The sequence below is a fragment of the Mesoplodon mirus genome (genome assembly GCF_964341445.2).
Source record: "Mesoplodon mirus genome assembly, chromosome: 12".
Lineage (NCBI taxonomy): Eukaryota > Metazoa > Chordata > Mammalia > Artiodactyla > Ziphiidae > Mesoplodon > Mesoplodon mirus.
The window spans coordinates 74,337,025-74,362,042 of NC_138988.1; the positions used below are offsets into that span (position 1 = coordinate 74,337,025).

The following is a 25,018-nucleotide window of genomic DNA, read 5'->3' on the forward strand; positions in this document are numbered from 1 at the left end:
GCTCACGGGCCCAGCCGCTCCGCGGCACATGGGATCCTCCCAGACCGGGGCACGAACCCGTATCCCCTGCATCGGCAGGCGGACTCTCAACCACTGCGCCACCAGGGAGGCCCTCCAAACGACAGAGTTTTAAGCACAAAAACATATTACACATATTACATTAGGGTAAAATTCCACAGGGGAAGTGAAACAGAAGTAAAATTTCAAGGAGAAAAAGGAACACTGACTATTAACGAAGAGCGTGTTCATGCATTTTTAAAATGGATGATGGTGGGTGTCAAATTCCTATGGTGTTTAGATTCCACTGGATACATTTAAAACAGTGATGTAATCGTTTTACTTAAAAATCTCAATGTTTACAATTTCCTGGAAATTGCATCTTTGGCAGACATATAATAAAAAATGTAGATGTAAACTTAAAAATGTGTGAGAGGGTAAATGGTTTTACAAAATCCTTTTATGGGGGATTTTAAGCAGAAAGTTTGAAGACCACTGCAGTAGGCCCCCTCCAGCTGGGAGCAAGCCTGAGTTGGTCTCTGTCCCTTTCAGAATGACAAGAGAAGGAGATGGACAAATTCAAGGTGGGGGGTTTGGTTTGGTGGAATGAATGCTGGAAGCAGTGGGACGGGACAAAGGTTGGCCAAAGATGGCTGGAGCAGATCCTGAAGGTGAAGTGATGCGGTGAGCCTTGAGGACTCCCAGTGACCACTCCCAGCTCAGAGAGTCTGAGCTCCTGATCAGCTGCCTACTCCACAGCTCCACTTTCAGGTTCAAAGAAAATTCATTACCATATCCCCCCAAATGAATGCTCCTCCAAAGTCTCGCCCTTGACTCTTCTCCCTCTCTTAACCAACCACCACAACCCAGCAATTTACTTCCTAACATTTTCTTAACTCCACCCATTTTTCTCTGGTTCCACTACTATCACCCTAGTCCAAGACACCATATCTATCTTCTGCACTCTTCCAACAGCCTTCTGATTGGTCTCCCTGATTTCAGTCTTGTTCATTCTCTAGACAGCAGCAGCAGAATAAACTTTTCCAAACATAACTCTGCCCCCATCAACCCACTGTTTAAAACGCTTTCATGGCATCTTAGCAACCTTAGGTTAAAGACCAAAATCATTAACAAGGCCGACAGGGCTCCGCGGGGTTTGTTCCCAGCCTCACGATGTACCCCTCTTCTCCTTGTTCTCCAACACCTCCCCATCCCCACCCCCAGCCACTGTGGTCTCTCAGTTCCTTGAACCTGCCAAGCTGCCTCCTACAACAGGACCTTTGCACATGCTGGTCCCCCAATTTGGAGAGCGTTCCCCTTCCCCACTCCAACTCCTCATCCAGCCAAGTCTTGGGCAACCTTCAGCTCTCAGCCCAAACTATACTTTCTTGGAAAGTCTATCCTGACACCCACCCCCAAGGCTACATCAGGGTCATTTCTTTTATGTTCTCATAAAACCATATTTCTTTCCTTCAGACTACTCTTCTCAGCCTGTAATTGTATTTCCACCAGTGCAATTATTTGATTAACGATCTTTCTCTCATTAGGGCAGGGACCAAGTCTGTTTTGACCTATGATTCTATTCTCCAAATCTACCATAATTCCCAGTATATGGTAGGCCCTTTGATAAGAATTTGTTGGTGGAGTGGTAATATTGTCGAATGAAAGAATCAGTAAATGAAAAAAATAATAATGATCAAGTGTCCCAATGAATTGATATACAGAAAAAGATATTAAGTGTAGGTTGAGCAGATATTAAATTCTCATGAAGAATAGTTTGATTTTACCTGGATCCTGATGGACAAATAAGGTTTACAGAGGTGAGGGGACCAGGAAGGGTATTTCAGCTGAGGGAACAGCATGCACTAAGGCATGGAGTCAGGTGCAGGGATCCATGCTGGGGACCATGTCCTTGTCAGGAGCTCACTGATGATCAGGCTGAATTTGTATGGTCAGGGATAATTGTGAGGCCTTAAAATGATGTCCAGCAGTGTTATCCTGTGGGTATTAGGCCAGGCTGCCTGGCTTAAACCTCGCCACTTAACCTTCCTCGAAAGCTTTGCACCAAGTCACTTCCCCCAGGAAGAATTACTTGCTGAAACTCATCAAACTCTGACCATGATCTGATTCTGTGCTCCTCCATCATGCCCCTGTGGGGGGAATGGAAGCTAGATGACTTTACTTCTGTTGACCTGTCTGCTTTGTTGTGTTCCCAAACTGCAGGGTAAGAAGGATTACTTTGTGTTCTGAGCTACAGGAATCTATTCTTTATTTGTTCATATTTTCAGAACTGGGAATGTAGTTTATTTATAAAGAACCCTAGAAAGTAGGGAACCCTAGGAAGTCAGAGGGGAGCTCCCAAAGTGTGGTTCCCAGGCCAGCAGCATATAACATCACCTGGGAACGTGTTGTAAGTGCTGATTCTTGAGGCTCACCTAAACCCACTGAATCTTGGGGGTGGGGACCAGCAGTCTGTGTTCTAATGAGCCCTCCTGTTGAGTTTGATGCCCTCTCAAGTTGAAGGCTGCCTTAGAGGTCAACTCCCCACATTCAGAGGAACAAGTTGAGGCCCAGAGCTGTAACTGCTGGACCTAGAACAGTACCTGACTCACAGTAGTAGGCAATCAAGAGTCATATACTCCTGCTCTGCCACAGAGAACGGACTTGAGGACACGGCGGGAGAGTGGCACGCCGGGACAAAGTGAGAGTAGCATCGATATACACTACCGAATGTAAAACAGCTAGTGGGAAGCAGCAGCACAGCACGGGGAGATCAGCTCGGTGCTTTGTGACCACCTAGAGGGGTGGGATAGGGAGGGTGGGAGGGAGGCTCAACAGGGAGGGGATATGGGGATATATGTATGCATATGGCTGATTCACTTTGTTGTACAACAGAAACTAACACAGTATTGTGAGGCAATTATACTCCAATAAAGATCTATTAAAAAAAAGAATCATATACTGAATGAAAGAGAGGAAAAACGACCTCCCTAGGAAGACGTAAGAAGGTAATAGCAAGACCATGTGCTACTTATTTTACATTAAATTTATGTATTTTTTGAATAGGTACTTCATTCACATGGTTCAAAATTCAAAAGGCATAAAAGAGCATACAAAGGGCTGAAAATCATCCTAAATAAATACTTGAAACTAAAGTGAAAAGTTAGAGCAAAAAATTTAAAACAGGTATCTGCCCAAAGTCTCCCTCTCAGCCTTGCCCCTAGATACCCAGCCCCCCTCCTGGGACAGTCGCTCAGGTTCCTGTATATTCTAAAGGTATTTTATGCTCCTACAAGAGTGCTTGTACACACCCCCACCCCTACTCGCTTTACATGGGCAGCAGCACACGGTTCAGCATCTTGTCAAAAGGCTGTTTTAAACATATGATTTAAAACCTGGAAACTGTTCTTCTTGGTGGATTAGTCAATCCCACAGGACTGTTATAATACCAACTCAAGGTTCAAGTCTTTGTTATTTTTCTAATAAGGTAACTGCTTTGCTCATTATGTACAATACTTCCCATTGGGTAATTGGCACCAGAAGCTTTTTCATTCATGAACAAATTAACAGAACTACTGCTTTCACATTTCTTTGGTCAAGTCCTTCCTTATTAGAGCAAGGCTCCAGGATTCTGGATTCAGTTCGACAAAAAAATTGTCTGCTCAGAATCTGAGATGCTCTCTCTGATCCCCCTGAAGCATTATAGTCAAACGACCTGCTTGGGAGCCCATCTCCCCACTGTCTGTCCAGTCATTCCAAGGCAGGGACAGCATCCTACCCATCTTGGGTCCCCAGTGATTGAGACACAGTAGATGCTCAATAAACACTCATTGAACTGAAATGCCAAGCCAGACAAATGAGACCCAAAGCACTTCACCCCTAGATTTCCATGCTTCTGACATGGACCAAGGGCCAGAATTTACTATTTTCACAGGGCCCTACAGTGCCAGGTTCATGGAATGATGTACATAATAATAAGGCTCTACAAAGATGTTTTAGCAAGGGGCTTTTCTGTACAGGGCCAGCTAGTAAATATTTTCAGCTTTGCGGACTAGCTAGTAAATATTTTCAGCTTTGCAGGCCATACGATGTCTGTCATAACTCTGCAGTTGCAGCGTGAAAGCAGCCATAAACAATATATAAATGAATGGGTGTGGTCGTGTCCTAATACAACTTTATTTATGGACACTGAACTTTGAATTTTATATAATTTTCACATGTCAAGAAATAGTGTTCTTTGTCTGATTTTTCTTTAACCATTTAAAGATGTAAAAAACCTTTCTGGGCTCACAGGCTGTATAAGGACAGTCGGGGTCTGGATTTGGTCCCAGCCATAGTATGTTGACCCCTGTTCTAGTGCATCAAAGTTCCTCTCCCCTCCCCCCGCACCCCCAGGGGCACCAGGAGACAGGGCACAGTCTGCAAGGAAGATATGTCTAAAAGGACCATCCTTTGAACCAGAGAGAGAGACGGGTGGGGAGAAGAGAGGAAGTTGACTTTGGCCAACGGCTCGGCAAGACTTGTTTGCTTATAATTCAGAAGGGTTAACACCCTGCTCCCGCCAGACCACCACTGCTTGTTTGAGGAAGAAAAACCAAAAAGATTTTCCTTTTTCTGACACCGGGTCATCCTTCAGAGACTATATACACAATTCCCCAAGTGACTTGGCTTCGGTTTTCGTCAAGACTTCCTCTCAGGTCTGTCAAAGGAGCTTAACTTGGATTCTCCTGGGATTCTGCTCCCCAAAAGAGGCTGAAGCCAAGGGCAGTTCTCCAAGACATGGGTTCACGGTTCATGGTCTCCTTTATAGCAACGTTGTTGTTCTAAATGTTTTCTGATTAGTCTTCTAAATAAAGCCAGTGGGTGCTTTATAATCCAGTAACCCAATTACCGTGGATCAGTTCTGCCAATGCCAGCGATTAGCAACGAAATCTTCCTCCATGTAGAGTGACTGGCGCATCCTTGTTCCTTCCTGCCCCACTGCTCCCTGCCCCGGGTCTCATGCTGAACTCTCAGCCCCGGGCGGATTCCCACGGCTTCCTTTGGACACCAAGAGACATTTATTTCTCCATCTTTCAGTAGCACCCTGTAGCATCAATTGCTTCCTCCGAGCCCCAGGAACCAGGAAGAAGCCTGACTCACAAATGGAGAGTTTGGACTTTGCTTCCTGGGGACAGCTCTCCACCAGGACATGGAGATGGGAGCTATTTCACTTTCTGGTGTGCGGACCCTCACTGTCAGTGCTCTCTCCTCTGGGCCAACAGTAGTTCTCTACCAGGGAATTAATTAACATCATCTTCCCCCCGTGACTGCCACACACCGCTTCCCTCCTGCCCTAGCTGGCATGGAGCAGTGTGAATGATGCTGAGGACACAGGGAGAAAAGTAGGGGACTCAGGAGTCTAGGGTGGCTTCCTGGAGGAATGGTCTGAGTGGGCCCTATTGATATATTCCTGGATACAGTTTTTCAAACCACCTGCCTTGACAAATGGCTAGGCCTGGGTGGGGAGATTAAGAATATGGGAGTAGCCAGAGGTTGACAAGAGGTCTGCAGAAAGAAGGGAGGACTACGGAGACACCTGAAGAAGTCACACGTGAGTCCCTGGGTGACCCGAACGCTGACTACTTCATAATCACAAGTTTCTCCTACGGAGTTGCTGCCAGGAGAATTTCAGGAGCAATGTGACCATATTCTGAAGACCTACTTTGTGCCAGGAGATCTGACTAGGTCATGACGTCTGGCCTCAAAGCCCAGAGACTGGCATCTGTACCCGACCTTATCCTCTGTATTCTTTCCTGCAAACTCACAAGGAGGACCTACTGTGCCAAGACTCTGCTAGGGGAGATGAAGACCCGCAAACCTGTGTCTTGAGGCCTACGGTCTTGGGGGGCAGGTGCCAGCCTTCCTAAAGATCCATGAAATTTCACAAAGAGGAGGCAGAAGAAGGCCTGGCAGGGGGGTGAGGTCACACCAGCCAGGACTCAGGAGGCACCGTGGGCAAATCCTTGAAGCTGGGGCCTCAGGGAGGGTCTCAGCGGGGTGGCCAGCTGGAGTGGTTTGGGCCAGGGTTGCAGGGAGGATCCTCCACTCCTGCCCCCAAGGACTTGAGGCTCAGGCCTTGTGAATCAGCACTTGGAACTACAACCAAGGAAAGGATTGCCCTCCCTACAGCTGTCCTGGGCAGGGTAGGGCAGGGCAGGGCTGGGAGATTGGGAGGCTTCCCTCTGACACAGCCCCAGGGAGTGTGGGGTGAAGACGGAGGGGAAGGGGGTGGTTGGTGGGTAGATCTGGCATGAGGCTCCAGCCCCAGCATCAGGGCAAATTATAAACCTAAGAAAATACAAGTCAAGCACCTGAGGGCTCTGCTCCTGTCACTCAAGCCCCACACCCAGCACCCTGGGCTGAGCTACGGGGAGGGCCTCCAGCAGGTCAGCATCACAGACTGGCTTCCTCTGCAGGGGATGGGAGCGGGGCGGCCAGCACTGTGCCCCGGGACCGCATCCCCCGTGCTGCCCAGGATTGCAGCTAGGCTGTGCGCTTAGAGGATCAGTTCCCAAATGGAGCAGCTGGCTTGGCTTTGGTCTGTGACCTTGAAGACATTAGACTGTACAAAAAACAAATGCCCCTTCTTTCTGGAAAGCAGCTCAGAGTTCGCTGGGTAACAAAGTCTGTGATGCTCCCTTGTGTGTGAAATAACTGCATGAAGGTTCTCGTGCTCGGCTGTCTGTCAGTCTCTCTCGGCCCTTCTGTCTGCGGTTCAGATGGGAGGTACCCCGGGTTATGACGTCAGTGCCACACTTGGACATCCTGTCAACACAGGGCCCCATCCTGGGGCGATGCCATGGCCCTTCTGGCTCAGGGTTCTAAGACTCTGGGGGGAATTCTGGGAGTCAAGAAACAAGCCAGAAAAAGGAGGACCTCTGATGTCTGGGGCTGGAGGCCTTCCCACCGGCACTTCTTGAGTCACTCCCTCCTCCAGGCCCCTGTGGACCAGGTTCTGGAGGATCATCCTCACCCTGCCCCCACCTTCCCAGCGGGGGTGAACTCTCCAAGGGCAGCTGGAGGCCCCTCTGGCTCATCTCTGGGACCCAGCCTGTGCCTCACATCTGGCACTACGCTAAGCAAGCGTTTGCTTGAGGGAGCCAGACAGAGGACCTCACAGCTCCCCTCACATCCCCCGTCGCCCTGGAGCCCCTGGACTGAGGTTTGACTCAGTGACTTGGCTGCCTCTGGCGATGTCTCCTTTGTCCTTGGGCCAAGTGAGGGAGGCCGGCCTTCTCAATCAGATGAGAGGGGCGCCCTAAGCGAGCTCCCAGGGCCCGTGGGAAGTTGCTGAGGGAGGGGAAGCAAAGGGTGAACAGACCCAGGGATCGAATTGGGAAGACATCCTGCAGGAGACAAGCTGATGGGAGCGGCCGAGACCAGTTTTGTCAGGAGGGTCTTGTTCCAAATGATAGCAAGCACCAAGATTGAGGGAAAATGCCTGCTTTAATTTACGGATGCTTCTGGGAATTCAAGTATTATTACAGAAAAAAGTTGGAAGTGAACATTCACCTGAGATTTCCGCTGTTGAAGTTCTGTGTGCAATGGTGGGAGGACCACAGAGCTTGGCTTCCGTCTACTCAACAGCGACTGAGAAGCCTCAGGGAGTCAAGAGGGTGTCTTGCCCTTTTCTGGGTTTGCTTCCTCCTCTGGTGATCCTTTATATCCTTCCTGGGAAGCCCCCAAGCCTGTCTGGACTCGCTCAAGACAGATATCCCATTGGTCATTGGCCCTCATCATCTCACTGCCTCAATTTCTTGCCAAAATAGCCTCCCTTGGCTGCTATAAGACCAGAGGGCTGAAGTGATGCATACACCAGGGGCCCCGGCAGCTGAAGTGAGCAGGCAGACATGGGGCCCCTGGAGCCTGGGGGCCTCGGGGAAAGTGAGGACCAAGCCCTGGATGAAGGATCTGCAGGCCCAGACACGCGTCCTTCTGTTTGTGTGAAACGTCATTCCTCCAAGGCCAGTCCTCAGACCAGAACCAGACCAGAACCTTGGGTGTTCTATTTTTCAACCAATGCTAGATTTTAAGTTCTTTAGGAGCAGGACTGTCTTCATACCTCTGCTTTTACATCTCTCTCTCCCTTCTCCACTGTGCCACGAGCAGTGTTTCACCCAAAGCACACCCACTCAGTGTTTATGGAATGCAGCCAACAAGTTTGTCAAAATTCTCTTTCTCTTTTGCATTCACAGGTCACATCTAATTAACTGATATATCTACAGTAACAAGGACAACGGGCACAAGCAGGTTTGGAAACGTAGCTGATGCTCGCTCAGCCCCCAACCTCATTTGGGGGAGTGGGTGCTATGTGTGTGGGTGTCTGGGAGAAGGTAGTGAGGTCGGAGTTAGTTAAAGACCCCTGTGTCTGCATGTGAATGTGCCTTGGGAGCTTTAATACACTACAAAAAAGCATGATGTCAAAAAATCTAAAAACAACAAATGCTGGAGAGGGTGTGGAGAAAAGGAAACCCTCCTGCACTGTTGGTGGGAATGTAAAATGATACAGCCACTATGGAGAAGAGTATGGAGGTTCCTTAAAAAACTAAAAATAGAACTACCATACAACCCAGCAATCCCACTACTGGGCATGTACCCAGAGAAAACCATAATTCAAAAAGAGTCATGTACCAAACTGTTCATAGCAGCCCTATTTACAATAGCCCGGAGATGGAAACAACCTAAGTGTCCATCATCAGATGAATGGGTAAAGAAGATGTGGCACATATATACAATGGAATATTACTCAGCCATAAAAAGAAATGAAATTGAGCTATTTGTAATGAGGTGGATGGACCTAGAGTCTGTCATACAGAGTGAAGTAAGTCAGAAAGAGAAAGACAAATACTGTATGCTGACACATATATATAGAATTTAAGAAAAAAAAATGTCATGAAGAACATAGGGATAAGATAGGAATAAAGACACAGACCTACTAGAGAATGGACTTGAGGATATGGGGAGGGGGAAGGGTAAGCTGTGACAAAGTGAAAGAGCGGCATGGACATATATACACTACCAAACGTAAGGTAGATAGCTAGTGGGAAGCAGCCGCATAGCACAGGGAGATCAGCTGGGTGCTTTGTGACCGCCTGGAGGGGTGGGATAGGGAGGGTGGGAGGGAGACGCAAAAGGGAGGGGATATGGGAACATATGTATATGTATAACTGATTAAATTTGTTATAAAGCAAAAAATAAAAAAAAAAAAAGAGTCATGTACCACAATGTTCATTGCAGCTCTATTTACAATAGCCAGGACATGGACGCAACCTAAGTGTCCATCGACAGATGAATGGATAAAGAAGATGTGGTACATATATACAATGGAATATTACTCAGCCCTAAAAAGGAACAAAATTGAACCATTTGATGAGATGTGGATGGATCTAGAGACTGTCATACAGAGTGAAGTAAGTCAGAAAGAGAAAAACAAATATCGTATATTAACGCATGTATGTGGAACCTAGAATAATGGTACAGATGAACTGGTTTGCAGGGCAGAAGCTGAGACACAGATGCAGAGAACAAACGTATGGACACCAAGGAGGGAAAACTGCGGTGGGGTGGGGATGGTGGTGAGCTGAATTGGGCAATTGGGATTGACATGTATACACTGAAGTGTATAAAATTGATGACTAATAAGAACCTGCAGTACAAACAAACAAACAAACAAAACAACTAATACTGAACTTTCTTTGGGTTATTTGTATGGAAATATGTTAATATAAATGTTTCAGACATTACATGAAATTTCTAAAACTCTTATATGTTCTCGTATAATGTTATAAGTCATAATTCTAGTTATTACTTTAAAATGTATATCTCAGAAATAAGTAAATTTCCTTGTCAATTGCATTATTATGAACTTTCATCAAATCTTTAACCGTGGTCATTTTTAAGTCTTCTGTCATTTACAGACAGTTCTGGGTGTACTCTGATGCTTTTGCAAAAATGTTCCTATAAAAGGGTTTTATCTTCAAGGAATTCATGGAAAAGACTCTGACAAGTACAGGTTTCTGGTAACTGACCATACTGCTGAACTGAACGAATAAGCATTTTCAGAACTCTAATGGAAAACTGATGAATTCATAAAAGTGCTAACAAAAGATCAAGAGGAAAAAAAATTAATTACATGGGACTGAGTGAACTGATGAGGATGATTATAATTTTTGTGACTTTCTGTTTGAAGTAAAAAAAAAAAAATCCCACAAGGACTCAGAGGCAAAAAATATACAAATCAATTTTCACTGCAAAGTAAAGGAGCTGTTACAATGGAGGATTACTGGGCTGAATGTCAATATTACGACATAGTATGAGTGTGTTTCGTGTTCGGTAATTGCAATCGTTGCTTTTGTTGTGGTCATCCATTTACAATGCTTGGTGTCAGTTTATTTATCTCTTGTAAAAATAAAATACAGTGTGTGTGTGAAAAAAAAAAGATGTGTCACATATATACAATGGAATATTACTCAGCCATAAAAAGAAACGAAATTGAGTTATTTGTAGTGAGGTGGATGGACCTAGAGTCTGTCATACAGAGTGAAGTAAGTCAGAAAGAGAAAAACAAATACCATATGCTAACACATATATATGGAATCTAAAAAAAAAAAAAACAACAAAGAACCTAGGGGCAGGACAGGAGTAAAGACACAGACCTACTAGAGAATGGACTTGAGGACACGGGGATGGGGAAGGGTAAGCTGGGACAAAGTGAGAGAGTGGCATGGACATATATACACTACCAAATGTAAAATCGATAGCTAGTGGGAAGCAGCCGCATAGCACAGGGAGATCAGCTCAGTGCTTTGTGACCACTTAGAGGGGTGGGATAGGGAGGGTGGGAGGGAGGGAGATGCAAGAGGGAAGAGATATAGGGATATATGTATATGTATAGCTGATTCACTTTGTTATACAGCAGAAACTAACACACCATTGTAAAGCAATTATACTCCAATAAAGATGTTAAAAAAAAAAAGAAAACAAAAGGCTTGATGTCGCTGAATGACACCTTCCTGCACTGTTCTCTGTGCATTTCTGCTTTTTTTTTTTTTTTTTTCTGGCTGCGCCGCATCGCTTGCGGGATCTTACTTCCCCGAACAGGGATTGAACCCGGGCCCAAAGAAGGGAAAGCACTGAGTCCTAACCACTGGACCGCCAGGGAATTCCGTCTCTGTGCATTTCATGTGTTAGTTATGTGTCTTCAGGTCAGGCCCAGACCCTCTGGGGGCCAAGAGCTGGACTCCCCATGGTGCTCAGAGCAGAGCTGGGTGGTGTAGGGCCTCAGTGAACATTTTTGGACATGAGTGGAACTCTTTCTTCCAAAGGCTTTCGAGGTAGGATTTCTGACAAAGCTGACATCTAGACATCACATTTTAGGAAAAGAATGAGGAAAGGCAGGTCTCTAAGATCTCCTTTAAGTGCCTGTTTAAGCCCCGGAGGAGCTGTTTGGGATAGAAACCGCCAGCCTGAGCCCCCAGCTGCTCCTGGATGAGCTGAACCCCTCAACGGTTTAGGGGGCATGTAGCACCCATTGCTTGCAAACAGGGGAAGAAGTCAAAGCCTATGACTTGAACCCAAAAAGCCTCTGTCTCAGCAGATAACTCTAATCTCCTTCACAGAGAACACCGGGGGACTATAGGTATTTACCACTTCCACTTCCTGACCCTCAAACAAACGTCCATCCCTCCACCTGTGCTCCAACTCCTCTCTCTTCACTCATCTTAAGTACTGGAGAAGCACGGGACCCCCAAGAGCTCACCTCCCCCACTTCCAGGAGGCTATCAATTCCTGTTGCCCCCTCCTCTATAGCATTCCCTGACCATCTCCTCTCATCCCCACTGCCCGATCCATGGAAGAGTCCTTTATAGCTGGTCCTGTCCCCTCCAGTCTACCGTCCACTCAGCAGCTCTGTCCACGCCACCCTTCTGCTTCAAACCACCCACGTGCCCTCTGCCCACAGGAGAAGCATCCAAAGAGCTCAGGCTGGCACAGGGGGCCCCTCATGATTTGGCCTCACCTCCCTTTCCAGTGATTTACCCAACCATTCACCCATATACAGCCCGAGCGCCCCCCCTCCCACCCATGGAGCCACATAGAATCTCCAGAATACTGGTCTCTCTGCCTAAAACCCCCTTTTTCCCATTCTCCATCTTCTCAACCTACTAGTTCCTGTTCAAACTTATCTTTTATGAAGGCTTCCTTGATTCTCAGCCATTCAATGTAACGAGGTATTTACTGAGTGCCCACTATGTACCAGGGGACACCATGAGGGGGTTGTATGACATGGTGTCAGCTCTCATGGTGTCAGGGGCTTGCCATCTGGGGTGTGGGGAGTGTCAGACAATGACAAATCTATGACTGCTATGAGTGGTTATAATAGAGGGCTCAGCAGAAAGGTCAGGGAAAGATCCTCTGCGGAAGTCATGGTGATACTGCAATCTGCAGGATGAGAAGCACTTAAATAGGGAAAATAGAGTGTGGAAAGCTGCCTCCCAGATAAAGTCAAGGATAGCACAGGCAAAGGCCCTGTGGCAGGTGGGAACACGGTGGACATAGGAACTAAGAGAAGGTCAGAGTGGCCAGGATAGGAGCATGGCAATGAAAATGGAGAGGGGGCAGGGGCCAGACCACCCCAGGTTCTTGAAGGTTAGGAGTTTTATCTTTATACCAAGAGCAATGGGGAACGATTAAAGTGTTTGGATGTGTGTATGTGATGTATGATGTATGTATGTGTGTGAGTGTGCATGTACAAGCATGTGTGACTGATCAGATTTCCATTTTGAAAAGGCCACAGGATATACCAGAGGTCAGCAAACGTTTTCTGTGAAGGGCCAGAAAGTATATATTGCAGGGTTCACAGCCAGGAAGCAAAATCGAGGCTATGATGTAGATGCTTATATAGTAAGAGAAAAAACAAATTTCTACACTTTTTGAGGAAACTCAAAATATAATAGTAATCGAGTACAATTTAATGTAAATAGATCTACTAATGAGAAGAATGGACTTTTTTTTAGAGGGATAACATTTTGCTTAATTGGGTTCAAAGTCAGTGCCCCGTATCATCAAATGTTTACATGCACAAACGATTTTTAGTTCACGGGCTGTACAAATCAGGCAGTGGCTGGATTTGGCCCATGGACCATAGTTTGTGGACTCCTGGTCAGAACAGACTGGAGGAGGGTGAATGAGGATATGGGGAGCGGGACTCAACTTAGCGATGGTCCAGGCCAGGCAGCTTGGATGTGAGTGGTGATGGAGGGGCATGTGGGGGTGAAGCTGATAGGACTTAGTGATGAGATGGCCAGGGGGGTGTGGGAGGGAGGAGTGTCAAGATGATGCCTAGATTCGCATCTGTGAAGACGGAGCACCAGGAAAGCTGTTTCACTTTGAGACCTACAGCAGGAGTTGTCACAGAGGCAGCTGGACCGAGGGCTCCAAGGCTCAAGAGAGGTTGGTGAGTCCCCGACACAGGCAGTCAGTGAAGGCAGGGATGGGAGGAAGAATGCCTGGAGGGCAAGTGAGAATGGCAGGACTCAGGCTTCGTGTCTTTATCACACCACTTAGAGCACTGGTCCCAGCCGCTTTATCTGCATCCACCGTCAAACCGGGACCTCTTCTAAGAAGTGCCTCATCAACTCTGTCTACTGCGGTCAGCATAATACAGGGCACCCACTGGGTGCTAAGGACACAAAAGAGGGAGAGAAAGAGAGAGGAAGGGGAGACCTTTTGCTTCCACAGGCTCACATGGAGAAGAACCCCCCTCAGTTCACAATGGAAGCCCACTTCCCATTCCTACCCTAAGGGCTGACCATCTCCCTGGCTAACCTTCCACAGGAGCTGCTTCCCATAGGGGTCATAGGACCTTCCCCAAACACTTAAAATCATTCAGGTGTGTGTGCGCACACACACGTACACACAAATCTCCTCTCCACCAACCCTTGCCACATGATTTGTGGTGATGATGTATTGACAACATGCCCATCAGCTGTCAGTTCAACATGTCTAAATATTATGTTCCCTCACCCAGAACATCATTTTTTTTTAATTATAAAAAAGTTAAGTGGCAATCCCACTCATAACAAGGAGGGGAGAAAGGGAAAAAAAGCCACAGGTTAAAGAACATCAATTTTTCTTTTTTTCCCCCTTTCTTTTTTTTCTCTTTCCTTTTCCTGAGCAGAAGAGTGAGAAGTTCATGGCTCCTTCTCTCCAACAGTCCTGGCATGAGGAGGTCAGTGCTGACATGGAGAGTGACCCGCCCTGGCGGCCGTGGGTGTGTTTGCCTGATGTCAGTGGAGCTCAGAGCAGACCCGTCCCCCGGGGCCACAGCCACGAATCCTCTGGCCCACGTGGAGTCTCTGGTAGGAACATTGAGGAGTTCATGGGAGGGGGGTGCTTGTCCTCATGGCCAACAGTACCATTCTGGAAAGTACTGGACAAAGCCCCGACACCCACTATCTTACTCTGTCCCCACAACAAGCCGGTGAGGTCAGAATTGTTTTCTCCATTTGAAAGATGAGGAAATTCACATGCAGGGGACGATGCACTCAAGGCCACACAATCGTGACAAAGGGTTAAACCTCCAGGCCTCTGATGGCAGGATGAGGCTTCTCTGATACCGTGTGGTGTCCTTCACTCACCCATCGCGGATCTGAGTAGCATGAAGCTACTTCCCCCTAGTTGGACCCCTGCAGCGCTCTCCACATTCTGAAGGGTCAAGGAGAGCTGGCTTATACCCTGGTATAGACACGTCCTGGCCATCAGCTGCAGGCAGCCTTCAGCCCTCTAGCATATAGCCGTGAACTTGGAAGTATGAGAAAGAATCTGATGCACTTTACACCAAAAACCCTTTCTCTTTCCAGGTTTAAAGGGCTAGTCTCAGCTCTCTGGAATTTTTTTTTTTTTAACTCATCAGGAACTTTTCTCACTGGAGAGAAACACATGGATTATGTGGCAGGCGTTTTCCTCACAGAAACACCCAAAGTACTGGGCTCTGGAGTCAGAAGACCAGAGTTCAAATCAAATCATAATGTTCCACCGGTGAGAACCAGGCAGGCTGATCTAATCTTTTTTGGGCTTTTTGGAGCCTCGGTATTGACATCTGTCAAAGAGGAATAACAACACCTAATTATTCCAGGTTTTTGGTGAAGATTAAACAGGAGAATGTTCAGGACATGCGTGGTGCCCAGGGAGAACTCACAGAGTCTCACCGCCTGGGTGGGGTTTCTGTTGGTTTGTTTTGACTTGAGTACAGTTGACAGCAAGGCTCAATGACTCAGTCATGATTGAATACATTTGGTTATTTGTTTCCTGGGCAACCTTCAACCCTCCCTTTGTTTCAGTGAGCAGCACGGCGCTCAGGGGCAGAAATGGCTAGAAGTGGACACAGGAAGGAAGAGAGAAAACCCACAGTCCTGTGGGCCCTCCGGTGTAGGGACAGGTAACCTCACTCGCCTTGACACCCTCCTGAAAGCACCACTGCATCAGAGGACATTCCCCTTTATCCCTGAAGATCCAGCGTCACTGTGGAAAGGCTAATGTGCGTTTAGCATACTGTTCACCAGGCAGAGAAAGAAGGAGGATACAGATGCCCATGTGACTTGCTCATGGGGCAGACTTGCTTTCTGGGGCAGGTGGGTCCCTGCGAGAGAGGCCTGTGGATCCCCATGGGTCAGTGAGACTTGGAGGTGCCTAAGAGGGACTCAGTGTGGCCGTGAGTCAGGCCAAGCTCTGTAGTGTGGTTACCGGTGACGAAGGGGGTGTTCTGCTCTCTGGGGTCTGGCTCTCAAGCTGCTCAAGACCCCAGGAGAGGGAAAGAGATGTAATTCCTGAGTGGCCACCTAAAGTTTAGGAATATGTGTGGTTATCGTTAAAGCGAGAAGTTGAAAGGTGCTGCCCCAGTTACCCGGAAAGAGACATTTCATTCCCTCCATGATACCAGATAAGGAAATAATCTACTTCCCTTCCTGTTTCAAGGGGGCCCCCAGCTCCCAGACTCCAGGAAATTGGCAGTAACTCTGTCTATATCTGCCGTTTCCTTACTTTCAGTTACAGCCTCCTGGCCTGCTTAAACAACGGCCCCCTTTAAGGAACGTGGGACACACTGTCTGGCAAGGCTGTCCCAAAGCAGGCCTGGGGTGGCCTTGGTGCCCACATCTGCCACCTGATCTGACGGGCAAACGAGACCCTACCTGGTGGAAGCTCCGAATCACTCAGTGTCCGTGCCAACCTCCCAGAAGCTAGGGAGAAAATGAAGCAACCCTTAACATCTGGGGGGCACCCTCATACCCACGGTCTTTCTGTGAGGCAGCCCAGCAGGAGGCTGTACTCCCATTTTGAGCTCAGCTATGGACGCTCTGAGGGGGCAAGAGATTTCCAAAGGACCACACGTGCCAGGAAGAAGCCAACCTGAGGGAGACAAGAGCAGAGGTCTCCGGTCCCCCCAGAACCACAAAGGACCACCACTAAAACAAGAGCCTCCACGCGACTTGAGTGTTCTCCAAAAACGCAAACAAGAAGGCAACAAGGAAATGCAAAGAAACAAACCTCTATTTATTTCTATCTCACCTATAAAAACATCACAGCCTCTCTGAATTGCTCTCATTTGGCCTCCTCCTGCTCCCCTCCACTCTCCGTCTTCCGGACCTAAACCAAGCCTCCCCCTCTCCTCTGGATCATGTGCACATAGATTATCTCCCTCTTCATGGGACACTCACAGGAAATTTAAACATTCTCAGATGGGGTTCTTCTAAGCCCACTTCCCCTGCCCTCCACCCCCTACCCCGTTGCTGCGTATTCAGGAAATGCAAACCCAATATAAAGATAACCCGGGCCAAACAGAAAAGGAGACTGGCCCTGTGACCTTGTTGGGCAAATGACTTCCTCTCCCTGCATCTCAGACGCAGCTTCTGCAGAATGAGGAGGCTGGACCTGACGCACTGCAAGGAGGTCCCGCTGGCTCTGACCAGCGAGGGTTTAGCTGGGTGAACCTCCCAGACCCTGCCTGTCTCAGGGACACCCAGCAACCTTGAGGCAGGATATTGAGGCACTACGGTTTTCCACCACTGACAGCCGATCCCTAAGGACCCTGGCCCCCTGGGGGGAAAGAACACCGGGAATCAGGACACCTGGATGTCCATCTCGGTTCTGCGGTATTTTGGAAAAGGAACTGAGTGAGTGGGGGAGGTTATCAGGGCAGACTTAAGCTCAGTTAGAGTGTTTTAATTTTTAAAAAATAGAATAATCTCTATGACTAGTGTAATAAAGATTATGAAAATGCTTTTAGACCAAGACCACCTAACAGCAAGAAGGAACAGATAGTCAGTCTCCAGAGAAGTACCTAAAGACTCAGCTTAGAACCTATTTCTGTTGGCTTTTATGAGGCCATGGCAGTATATGAGTCCCGTGCCTGGGGCACCTCCTTGTTTCTCTATTCACAGTAACCCCGGCTCCCCAAACTCCACACGTATTCCCGAACATGATGCGTCCCGACTCCCTAGTTCTGGAAACCATCTCCACATCTGCATCTGGGACAACCCCTTGTTTCACTGCGCAGGACTCAGCTGACAAGGAGAACTCAAGCTGGGGTGTTGCCCATGAAGAATATTTAATCTAGCAGTTGAGCTCCCCATGGGCGAGGCCAGTTGGATGGTGTAAGTAATCAATCTTGGCTCACAGCTCTGAGTAACTAGAAAGGAGGAGGGACAGGAAGCATGAATCATTATCTGGAGAGAGGCCGTTAATAGACTTTGAGGTTTGCAGGCAGGGTGGGGATGGGGTGGGGTTGGGCCTGGTCCCTCAGCTAGGTCGAGAATGTCGGTGGACATCGTCTTGGGAGTCAGGTCCCTCCCTAGTGCAGCGGCATCAATCTTCAGGCTCCTGCAAACCCCCACCCTTCTAAGTATTTGAGCCACCCTTGGAAAAGGAAGACAAGTGGTTGACTCGTCTTTGAAAATTATTTGGAAATAATTTTTTGATCCTCACAGACTGAATTTTTAAAGAAAGTTGTCAATCCCTGTTTTACAAAAGTGAGTTGGTAGCATTTGCAGAGAGATAAAAAGGCAAATGCAAATCCATTCAAGACCACCATGTTCATTGGCCATGCATGATCAGACACAGTTGGGAAACCTGGTGAAGCACAGTCAAACATTGATTGCAGGACTTGTCAGGGCACTTGATATGCTAGTGGAGGTGGCTCTCTAAGAGACGCCACAGAGGCCGTCTGTGGGGCTAGAAGCACTGCACTGGGTCTCACTAGCTCAAGAGAATGCCCATCTCTAAACCTCAGTTCACACCACTTCAACACCCCTAATGTACAAGGTTCCTTTTCCAGCCACCTCACCCTACCTGCCCCACGGTGCCAGCCCCAATCTTCTTCCTAGCCTTCCCCAGGAAGTCTTCCCTGAGCACTCGAAGGCACAGTGCTGTCCCCGCTGGAAACCTATTCTGAACACCTGGCACTTAATCTTATGAAGGCGTTTTATCCTTTATGCATTTTTTGGTCATAAAGTCTTTTTAAATGAAGAGTATTTTTCAGAGTAGTTTTAGGGTCATAGCAACTCTATGTATTTTTCATAACACTTGCCCACTGTACAAAGCCCAGAGCCACTACAAATAGCAGGTGCTAAAAAAGTTGTTGCCTGATAGATATCAAATCAGGAAGTGACACAAATCTGAGTGTAATATAAAGTCACTTACTTATGAGCAGGGAGTGTGTGTTTATAAGCAGTCATGTCAGCTTTAAGAATGGAAGTCAAACGAACAGTGGAGACCACCCATCCTGCCCCTTCTGGACATGTGTCCAGCAGAGTTGGTGTGCCATCCACTGACCGGGGTGTGGGCACCACAGGGACAACTCCCCAGCGAGTGGTGTCATGAGGTTCCAGAGCTCTCATGGTTCTAAGACAGAAGGAACAGCTTGGAGGGAGGGCTGAGATGCTGAGATGCCCCATCTCTAGAGATGAACATTTCTAGAACCCATGGTTTATAGCCTGTGCAAACACTGGCCAGACCAGTGTGTTCTGCTTTCCCTCCGATTATTTTTAAAAACACCCCAGCGGGGCTGGGAATCCCACATTGACCCTAGACTCCTGCCTCCATTTCCATCACATTTCATAAACCAGCTCTGCCAACATGAGAGCATCACTGAACAAGGGCGCAAGTCTTGAAGGGGTCTGTTCTTAGTCATGATGATATTGACTACCACGGACTGGGTGCTTGTGATGCTCCAAGCTCCTGTTACAAGCTCTACATACATACATCATCTCATTTCATCCTTGAACAGCTCTGCCTGTGGTCCCCATGTTGCAGATGAAGAAATGGAAGCTCAGAGAGACGAAGCTAGTGAGAGGCAGAGCTAGGTTCAAACTCAGCTCTTTCTCCTGCCCCCAAGCCCGAAAAGTCTAACCACTGTGGTCTGTGGCCTCCCCTCTGATGAAAGGCACACAAACAGGAGACAGGAAAACTAACAGCAGGAAGGATGGGGTTGGGGGGTGTGGAAAAGAGGCACAAGGGAAGGGAGAAGGAGAGAGAGCATGAGGACAAGAGGAAGTTGGGGTCTTGTCCTCAACCTTGAGGTGCACATGGGATCTGGCTGCAGGTCCAGGAGGTCTTTGCCAAGTGGGAATGAAGCAGGAAGGTTGCTGGGGACCACGGGAGAAACAAACCACAAAATATGCAGAAGCCATTTCCTCTCTCGAGGAAGATAAACAATAGATTCATAAACAAATTTTACAAAGCTGCCCAACTATTTATTTATTCTGGTAGGAACTTATATCCTTTGTGAGCATAAAGCTAATCCCCCCCAAAATGGTTAAGTTATTCTGAGGAGAGCAAAGGTGGGAAAAGGGGATAGGGGAGGGATATACTCCTTGCCGGTCCATCACCTGCCAGCCCTGTGACTGCAGTCAGTTACGTGTCCTTTCTTTTTCTTTTTTTTTTTTTGCAGTACGCGGGCCTCTCACTGCTGTGGCCTCTCCCGTTGCGGGGCACAGGCTCCGGACGCCAGACGCGCAGGCTCAGCGGCCATGGCTCATGGACCCAGCTGCTCCGCGGCATGCGGGATCCTCCCGGACTGGGGCACGAACCCGCGTCCCCTGCATCGGCAGGCGGACTCCCAACCACTGCGCCACCAGGGAAGCCCTACGTGTCCTTTCTGAGCCTTGGTTCATTCTTCTGTGAACAAGGAATAGTAATTCCTGCCCCATGGGGCTATGGTAGAAAAGAAAGAAAACAGACCTTCTGGCAATATGGCAGATCAGACACCCTACTTGACCTTCCCAACTGAAACAACTAACATGCTGTTTAAAATTTAAAATATAAAGATTGCACACACACTGCTGAACTGGTATAAATGGAAGGATTCTTCGAAGACCAAATCCAAAACCAAAAGCAGGAACTTTGGGATGTAAGCTAGCAGCAAACCTGGCTTTTGCCCTGAGGGTTCCTGCCAAACCCTACAGATTCTAAGTTTCCCATGAGAGCTGCATAGTGTTCAGGAAACAGGAGAAAAAGCTTAGTTCCTTCATAAAATTGGGACTTCAAAAGGCTCCACCCTTGGGCTTCCCTGGTGGCGCAGTGGTTGAGAGTCCGCCTGCCGATTCAGGGGACACCAGTTCGTGCCCCGGTCCGGGAAGATCCCACATGCCGCGGAGCGGCTGGGCCCGTGAGCCATGGCCGCTGAGCCTGCACGTCCGGAGCCTGTGCTCCACAACGGGAGAGGCCACAACAGTGAGAGGCCCGCGTACCGCAAAAAAAAAAAAAAAAAAAAGGCTCCACCCTCAATGAATGAGAAATAGACCCCCAACACAAAAGGAGACCACAAGGAAACCTGACCTTGGGCTGGGTAGAAATCTGAACCCATAAGCTGATCTCACACAGATTTGCAGTTGGAATTCATGCTACTTATGTAGCCAGAAAAGCTTTGGGTAGAAAATGAATTTAAAGTGATTTTTCATTGGGAGTGCCCCCAGACAACTAGCAGAAGTTAATGCAAAATGTCTCTGGAAAAATTAACTTCAAGCCATACCTCAAATAGTTCACAAAGGTAAAGTTCTAAGGAAAATGAACAGCTCAAAGAAAATAACAACAACAAGGAAACAAGGCATTATGAGTACTAGCCAGCAGAAGCAACAGATGGCAGAATCAGACCTGCAAAGATTTCAGATTCTCAATTACCAGACATGAAATTCTACAATTTCTAATTAGCAACTTCAATATGTTAAAGAAATTAAGAAGTTTGCAAATATAAGCAAGAAATAAGAGAAAATCACCAAGCACATTTAAAAAATAATGGACCAGAACTTCTAGAAATGATAAATAAAGAAGTTGAAAGGAAAAAATTTCAATGGATGGATTAAACAGCATTTGAAACACAGAATAAATTAAATGGAAGACAGGTTTGAAGAAATTATTCAGAGTTCAGCATAGAGGGACAAAGAGGTGAGAAATATGGAATAGAGGTTATGAGATACAGAGAACAGAATGAGAAGGTCCACCATATGTCTAACTGGAGTTCCAAAAGGAGCTATTAGAAAGAATGGGAAGGAGTCAATATTCAAAGAATGAAGGGTGAGAATCCTCCAGAACTGTTGAAAGACACTCATCTTTAGCTCTAGGAATCCCAGTGAAACCCAAACAGAATAAAGACAGAGAAATTGACACCTAGTTACATGAGAGAGAAGTGGCAGAACACCAAAGAACGCAGCAACATCTTTAATGTAACTAGAGGGAAATGCCAGGTCACTTATAAAGGAAGACCAACAGCCAACTTCTCAACAGCAACATTCAGAGCCAGAGGTAGTGGAATAATGGTTTCAGTGACCGAAGAGAAAATATCCAGTAAAGCTACCTTTCAAAATTGAGAGCAAAATACAGTTTCAAGCCAACAAAACCCAAACCAAACCAAAGCAAAAACAACTTGAAAGTTCACCACCAACAGACTCTCACTAAAGGATAATGCTAAAGGGGTTTATTTTAGGCAGAAGGAAAATGATCTCCAATTCATGAAAGAATGGGAGAAAAGATATTGATAAGAATGTGGATACAAACACATCATATAAAACAACAATGTCTAAATTGTAGGGAAAAAAACAGGACAGAATGAAAACACAGGATAACAATTGTATATAAATTGGGAGAGGTAGTGGTTAGAATTAAACCAGTTTATGGTTCTTGTATTTTGGGGGAGGCAGGTAAAGACATTGATTAATTTTAGACTTTGTTAAGTATGCCTGTTAAAATAGATGGGCTAAACATTGAAAGAACAGATACAGAGCACATAACTTCCAAATAAGAAGATAGAAGATGGAATGAGGAGGGAAAAACATCTCAACCAAAAAGGAGCGGAAAAAAAACAAATATAAACATGGTTGAAATGAATCCCAATTCATCAGTAAGATACACCTGTTCTAACCAAACAGCATTGCCTTAAAATATACAAAATTTTATACATAAGCAAAATTTTTGGCACTACAAGGAGAAATGGACAAATCCAATGGGAGATTTTTTAACATGTCTCTCAATAATGTGTTACTGAGAAGATTAGTCAGACAAAAACAGACAAGGACGTATTACAGATGATTTGAACAGCACAATGAACTAGCTTATTTTAATGATCATATATAGAAAACTACTATATATCTAATAATTAGAGAGTACACACTTTTTCAAGCACTCATGAAACATTTAAGAAAAAAGTTGAAAAGATAAAATATTTAAAAGGAGCACACAGAAATGGTTCAATGCTTATTTCAAACTGTCTCCAAGGATCCATTCCTATTTTATCTTAAAAAAGAAAAAGACCCTGTCTTTCTTGTTCACTGAGGTACCTCCAGAGTCTAGTTCAGTGACTGTCACAAAGGGGTCTCTTAATATGTTCTGAAGAATGCGAACGAAGGATTCTCTGTTGAGGATGGTACAGGCCGAGTGAGCACTGAGGACCAACACTGGAGGTGATGAAGCCCTTTCTAACACGGAGGGGACAAGAGGACAAGGTGAGTGGTGCCAGTCTCCAGGGAGAATTTATACAAAAAAGAAAAACAGAGCCACGACAGCCATCTCCAAATCCAAAGAGAGGGTCATGTGGAAGAGTCTTTGAAAGCCCAGTCTTTGTGGGTCCATGTGTCAGAGCAGAGGAGAGAAGACAGAAATCTCAGAGAGGAAGAATTTGTCTCAATATTAGGAAGAATTTTCTAACAATTCATTCCTCAACATTGGCCGGGAATTGGCCTGGCTTATCCTCTAAGGGGTTTTATGACCCTGTGTTGGACAGGAGACTGTCCAGGGCGTCCTGAGAGTCCCAGACCATGAGTGGACCATCCTTCCAATTCTATCCTATCCCAGAGATTCCTTCACCCAAAATTCCCTGGCTACCCGATCCCCAAAAGATCTGCCCAAGGCCCCATATTTAGGAGGTGGTGGAGGAATAATGAGAGCTTCAGTCCCCAGAAGCTCAATCCAGTGTCCTTTCTGCTCCACCATCGGCCTCTCCATTAGCTGAAATGAGCACGTTTTGCCCCATTAGGCTGACATGTACTTTTTCAGTCTACCCATGTCCCAGTAAACCCCATTTTTCCAGCATATGGCAAGGGATTACAAAAGCACAGAGAATTAGTTCAAATGAAAATGCCGAAACTTTCCAGGAAAAGGGAAGCAAGCTCACCTTGGCCTCCGCAGCAGATGGTTGAGTTGGGGGCCTGGCTCTGGGGGCTTCTCCTGTGGCCGGCCAGTCATGCTGCTCTCATGCTGCTGGGCAGGTGGGAAGAGGAGGCCTAGTTCTGTGGGAAAAAGAGAAAGAAAGGTCACTTCTTCATCGTTTGCTCCCAGCTCTCCATCACCAGCCTGCCAAGGACACTATCCAGAAGTCGCGGGAGCTCGCGAGGCTGGCCTCAGCCACTCTCCTGTCATTGGGGAGCAGACAGGCACAGGACGAATGTTTCCCACGCCCTCCGATGTGCCAGGCAGGGCTCTAAGGAACGAGGCTACAAAGATGAATCAGATGCAGTCCCTGTTTTCAAGCAACAGCCTAGCAAGAGAGAGAGAGAGAGAGAGAGAGAGAGAGAGAGAGAGAGAGAGAGAGAGAGAGAGAGAGAGAGAGAGGAGAGAGAGAGACATACACATGTTTCACTACAAGATAATTTGGTAAGTGCTGTGATTTCCCCAAGTTCATTCAACAGCCTACCTGTCCCACAGGGAGCAGAGGCAGCTTGCAAGTGCTACAGCACAGGGCTTCTCAATCTCTTTGTTATGAAGGACCAGTTGTTTGTTTTAATTTCTGATCCATCACGGATGAATACTTTTATAAAATATAAGAAAAGGAACTGGTAGAAAAATGAAATGACAAAAATATTCATAGAGTACAAGTCTACATTTTTTTTTTTTTTTTTTTTTTTTTGCGGTACGCAGGCCTCTCACTGTTGTGGCCTCTCCCGTTGCGGAGCACAGGCTCCGGACGTGCAGGCTCAGCGGCCACGGCTCACGGGCCCAGCCGCTCCATGGCACGTGGGATCTTCCCGGACTGGGGCACGAACCCTTGTCCCCTGAATCGGCAGGCGGACTCTCAACCACTGCACCACGAGGGAAGCCCCAAGCCTACTTCTTAATGATTCAACAGCTTACTCTGTCAAATCGGCATGAGAGTTTTTAAGCTCTTCCTCTCAATTTCTGTACTGATCTCGTGGACCGGTACACAGCTTGTAGACCAGCACCATTCCACAAACCACAGCTGAGAAGCATTGCTATAGGAAACGTTTGTAAAGAGTGCAACCTTCCTGAGATGTCTGGCTGAGCTCTTGGTTCAGAGTGGGTGGCTGGAAATAAAAATGATGTCAAATTCACCCTCTGGGGCTTCCCTGGTGGCACAGTGGTTGAGAGTCCACCTGCCGATGTCGGGGACACGGGTTCGTGCCCTGGTCCAGGAAGATCCCACATGCTGCGGAGCGGCTGGGCCCGTGAGCCATGGCCGCTGAGCCTGCGCGTCCGGAGC

The 25,018-nt window shown here is 47.0% G+C and overlaps 1 protein-coding gene across 9 annotated transcripts in view; it reads right to left on the minus strand.

The window, feature by feature from the left end:
- Nucleotides 1-25,018, minus strand: part of TRERF1 (transcriptional regulating factor 1) — a 204,830-nt gene that overhangs the window by 41,924 nt on the left and 137,888 nt on the right. For all 9 annotated transcript variants that reach the window (XM_082637840.1, XM_082637841.1, XM_082637833.1 and 6 more), the window contains one exon: nucleotides 23,696-23,810. The gene's annotated coding sequence lies outside the window, so the exon portion shown is untranslated. The remainder of the gene's footprint in view (nucleotides 1-23,695; nucleotides 23,811-25,018) is intronic.